The sequence below is a fragment of the Phyllobates terribilis genome, unplaced genomic scaffold (assembly GCF_046119375.1).
Source record: "Phyllobates terribilis strain yellow unplaced genomic scaffold, ASM4611937v1 Scaffold_9__5_contigs__length_417890890, whole genome shotgun sequence".
NCBI lineage: Eukaryota > Metazoa > Chordata > Amphibia > Anura > Dendrobatidae > Phyllobates > Phyllobates terribilis.
Genome location: NW_027362769.1, coordinates 131,291,862 through 131,297,629, shown reverse-complemented (window position 1 = coordinate 131,297,629; position 5,768 = coordinate 131,291,862).

The window sequence follows — 5,768 nt, the reverse complement described above, 5'->3', positions numbered from 1 at the left end:
AATCAACGAGCTCCAGGAAGATGGACACTCGGTCACTTGCTCCGATTTCTACTTTTCTTCCTTTTGCCTTTAGAGAAGATCCGGCCTTTTTCATTCCCGGTAAGCTCATTGCCATCTGTAGTGTTTTAATGGCCTCCTGAATTTCTCCCATTCGTTTCTGGGTCTGCGCTTTCAGGAGATTGTACAATGGATATTCACTAGTGTTGAGCGAGCATGCTCGACACTGCTGGGTACTCGCCCGAGCATCTCACTACTCGGGATGTTCGGCGAGCACCGAGCATTTCTGGGTTACTCGGGCGGGAGCTCCGGTCTCCGCCCTGCATGTTTGGCGCTCTTTACAGAGCCAATGAACATGCAGGGATTGCCAGCCAGTCACTGTAATGCCGCAGCCATGTTGTGGGCATTACAGTGATTGGCTGGACGCACAGCGTCACCTCGAGTATTTAAAACCGTGCGCCGCCATCTTGGACACAGTCGCCCGGGATCAGACAGTGTAGGATCAGTGCTGCTGAGTTAGGGAGAGATATATAGTGCAAAATAGGTAGTGTAGGGTCTATAAAGCCTGCCAAATCAAACAAACAGTCCTTCTGAGGACTAATATCCATCCCAGATATCAAGCAGGCAGGCTGTATAGGAGACGCAATGGTTATACCAACAAACACTGCATTACAGTCCTGTGTGCTGCTGCTGGTCAAATTGCTAGACTTAGCTCCAGGTCTCAGGGGCCAGGAAAAATCCTTTTTTTTTTATCTAAATCCTCTTTTTTTTTCTCTCAGTCAGACTGTACAAATACCCGTCTCATTAACCTTTTGGTATTCCCCCCCCCCCCAAAAAAAAAAAAAATTGAGTGTGTCTGTGAGTGTTCAGACACAAATATATCTGTTTAAACGAGTCTGGTTTCGGCTGGATAACTAGAACTGTGGTTTTGCAGTTCCACGGTTCAAATCTCTGTATTACCCACTTTTTTGCCTTTTTTACATAAAAAAACAGTTTGAGTGTCTCGCTGACTGTTCAGACACAAATATATCTATTTTAAAAAGTCTGGTATATGCCAGGAAATTAGAACTGTGGTTTTGCAGTTCCACGGTTCAAATCTCTGTATTATCCACTTTTTTGCCTTTTTTACATAAAAAAACAGTTTGAGTGTCTCGCTGACTGTTCAGACACAAATATATCTATTTTAAAAAGTCTGGTATACGCCAGGAAATTAGAACTGTGGTTTTGCAGCTCCACGGTTCAAATCTCTGTATTATCCACTTTTTTGCCTTTTTTACATAAAAAAAAACAGTTTGAGTGTCTCGCTGACTGTTCAGACACAAATATATCTGTTTAAAAGATTCCGGTGTAGGCCAGAGAACTAGAACTGTGGTTTTCCTCTTCCACGGTTCTAATCTCCTTTTTATTACCCTTTTGCCATTGATAGTGCGAGTGTAAGCTATTTTAGTTAATTTACAATGGGCAAGGCGCGTGGCAAGGGACGTGGAACTGGACGTTCTGGTGACGGTGTGTGCAGAGGACGGGGCCGTGGCCAAGGTGAAAATGTGCCGCAACCAACAGCCACATCTTCTCGCTCCCAGTTCTTGACCGAATTACTAGGGAAGCACTGTCAGGCAAAATGTATTTTTGTCCTAGTTTTAAAAATGAGAGATGTCCTAAATTTCCACCCCTCTGTCCATTTGTAAGACATAGGACTCACTGTAGCTTCCCCCAACCCTCAGGAATTTTTATGACACCATAAAACCTCAGCCCAGAGCAAGTATACTGGTATACCCTGGATCTTTCCCTCCAAAAATCCTATTGTTTAAAAGTTTGTACAGTTAATGTAGATTTTAATAAGGCACATGACTGTCATAAACCCAGGGACCACATTTTTGGAATGCTCGCTTTTTTCCGGTTACAATGGTATATCTTGCATGGCTGGGAAACCGCCGGAAACGTGGGAAATGGTTTCTTAGCTTCTGAGCATCATAGAGATATCATATTTGATAGCCATCCGCATGAATATTAGTGACGGCAAACATGATGTCTACATCTTGGATGTGGGACCCCCCCACACCAAGATATGAAAGATGGAGGATTTTTATGTCTTATGCAGCTGGGTGGGTTCACAAAACCGAGCCCCCGTGTGAGGTAAGCGATATGGGTGTCTCCTGGTGTTTTGGCCCCATGCTAAAAACCAGAACGGCCATAAACCAGCAGATTCTTCTCAGGGACGTCAGACGCATGCCCTACACGCTGCGTGGAAGAATCACATTTAATTTCCGGGGAGCCGCCCCCCCCACAGAATCTGAGACCATCACCTTGTGAAGCAGGTTTTGCTATTACTTATCCCTTTTATTTTAATAACTGTTTTATGCATATATGTAAATTGTCTCTTTTATAATATCTTGTATATATTTTGTAAACACTGTCCCCCTTTCGGGAGTAAATCATTATTATTTACCAGTTTCGTTCTTCTTGTTCTATGTCGAGCAAACACGTTCCTCACCCGCTAATTCACGTTACCTAACGGGTACCCGATCCACCTGTTAAGAGATCGGTGGTGGCAGTATACCAGTATTTATGTGATATTGTGGTTTGAGGGTGGCTGGTCGGAGGTATATATACGTTCCTGGAAGGAACTGGTGGTATATATACGTCCTGTCACATCACGTGACGCAATAGTCGACATAAATTAGAGCAGCTGCACCCGTGCTTATCCTCGGTCAATACCGTGTTTGACCAGCAGGATAAGGGGGCGACAGAGAGCGGCAAGGTCTGACCCAAAAGTGGGTGTTGTTTCCTGACAAGCACATAACAACACCAGTATTGCGAACTGATCAGTGTGAACAGGTTTTTAATTGGATAGCAGATAATACTTCCAGTCACCTGGGCACCACCACCTCCGGTCTGTCTTCCACACGGTCAAGTGTTAGTAGCTTTGAGTTTCGACCGCATACTCCTCCTCACCCTGATGCTCCTTCCTCCCACCATGCCGAGTGTCGTCAGACAGCAACTGATCCCACACTTGGACACTCTGAAGAGCTGTTCACTGGTCCATTTCCATATTTGGGCCCCTCGCCTGCTCCGCTTGAAGTGGTGGAAGAGGAGATCCCATGTAGCGATGGCCAAATATTTGAACAGCCACGGCCACAGGAAGGCGAGGCTGCCAATTTGTCACAAGAGGTGGACGATGACGAGACACAATTGCCGCGAAGTGAGGAGGAGGACCGTGGTGCGGAAGTGGAAGAGGAGGAGGTGGTGGATGATCTAGTAACTGACCCAACGTGGCAGGAGGACACGCAGAGCGAGGCCAGCAGCACACAGGGGGAGGGAGGCAGAGTACCCCCAACAGGCTGGAAGAAGCAGTGTGGTGGCCGCAGACAGAAGGCGGGCAACCGTTCCCCGTAACACCAACACGAGGGACGTTGCCAGTACAACCGGTAGGTCTTCCAGAGTCTGGAATTTTTTTAAAGACTCTGCTGATGACCCCAAAAAGGTACCACCTGCCAGGCCAGCATCAGCAGGGGTGACAAAACTACCAGCCTGACCACCACCAGCATGATCAGGCACATGTCAGCAAAGCACCCGACTTTGTGGGGCGAACCCCAGGGTCCATGACCAGTGTCAGCGGGTGTCACCACTGCTTCTTCCGCTGTTGTGCATGTAAGAGAAACCCCTGTTGTGCGTGCAAGGCAATCCCCTGTCCATACTGCATGCAAAGATGCCCCCTCCTCTCAGTCTTCACTTGTTATGGCAGTTTCTCAAGAAACAGCATCAACGTCCACGTCCAAGTCACACCACAGCGTTCAATTGTCCATATCGCAGACTTTTGAATGAAAGCGCAAATTCGCAGCCAACGCCCCACAGGCCCCTAAATTCGCACATTTCACGACTGCTTGCGTTGGAAATGCTGCCTTTTAGGCAGCTCCTGTGCATCCTCCTCCTCCTCCTCATGTTCAGCCTCCATCTCAGATATCACCACATCAGTTACAAGCTGGAAGCACTGCCGTACTGCCTCAGCCAAGCGGCAACAGGCTGTGCTGAAACTCATAAGCTTAGGTGATAAGCCTCACACTGCTTGTGAGTTGTGGACAGCTGTGAAAGAGCAGGCAGATCTGTGGCTGAGACCGCTGAGCCTACATCCAGGCATGGTCGTGTGTGACAATGGCCGCAACCTGGTGGCGGCTCTGATGCGAGGCGAGATCACACACGTACCATGCCTGGCTCATGTGCTTAACCTCGTGGTTCAGCGGTTTCTTAAATCGTACCCCGAGTTGCCAGATCTGCTCATCAAAGTACGCCGCCTGTCAGCTCATTTTCGGAAGTTGGCTACAGCTTCCGCCGCCCTTGCTGTGTTGCAGCAGCGTTTGCAGCTTCCGTCACACCGACTGGTGTGTGATGTCCCCACACGTTGGAACTCTACCCTCCACATGTTGCAAAGGATTTGTGAGCAGAAGAGAGCATTGTGGAGTACCAGCATCAACAATGCCATCGGTATTCAGTTCAGACTCCACACATAAGACCTCAGGAGTGGACCTGGATGTCTGACATATGTACCATCCTGACAAACTTTGAGGAGTCCACCAAGATGGTGAGTGGCGATGACGCCATCATTAGCATCATCATTCCACTTGTCTGTCTTTTGCAACGCTCTCTGCAGAGAATTAAAGAGGAGGCATTGCAGCCAGAGTATGATGAGATGGATCAAGAAGCCGTAGCGGGCGATTACACACAGCCCAGCCTCATCTCATCCCAACGTGCATTGGGGGACAATCAGGGAGAGGAGGAGGAGGAGGAGGAAGAACAGGAGCTTGTATCATGCACTGTAGACGGTAGTACCTGTACAACTGTCATACCGTCGGTTCAGCATGGCTGGCCTGAGGACAGGTGGGAGGAGGACGGAGGACAGCATGGTTAGTCGTTATCTTGGTGAGGACACGGAAGTCTTGCCCATTACCAGTCTGGTACGCATGGCTGACTTTATGTTACAGTGCCTTAACCGTGACCCTCGCGTTGTCAAAATGTTGGGTGACAGTCATTACTGGTTGGTGACACTTTTAGACCCCCGCTCCAAGGAGAACTTTCACTCTCTTATTCCTGAGGTGGAGAGGTCTACAAAAATGGGGCAGTACCAGAAGGCCCTTGCTGTAGAACTGTTAAAAAAATTCCCATCTGAACACGCTAGCGGCAGAGGTCACAGTTCATTGCCCAACCAAGGTGTACAGGAGAGTCGCAACTCCAATCCAGCAGAGGCAGGGGAACACTGTCAACGTTCTGGAACAGTTTTCTCAGACCCTCCCTTCGGACAGACCCTGAGGCGTGGGGTACTCTCACAAGGAGTGGAAAGTTTCAAAAGATGGTGAGGGAGTACTTTGCCGACCGTACCAGCATCCTTCGTGATTCCTCTGTGCCTTTTAATTATTGGGTATCCAAGCTGGACACTTGGAATGAACTTGCTCTGTACGCCTTGGAGGTCCTGGCCTGCCCTGCCGCTAGCGTGTTATCGGAGCGTGTTTTTAGTGCCGCTGGGGGAATTATAACTGATAAGCGAACTCGCCTGTCAACTGACAATGCTGACAAGCTGACCCTTATCAAAATGAACAAGGGCTGGATTGGGCCAGACTTCTCATCACCACCAAATGACAGCAGAGTAACATAAAGTCAAATCCACTGTGTTATTTCGGGAGGTGTATTCACATGCACCGCTTCACACCCACACATGGGTATACGCTTCCTCATTTTGGCTGTTTTATGTTCTTCTCCTTATCCTCAGCCTCCACCACCAC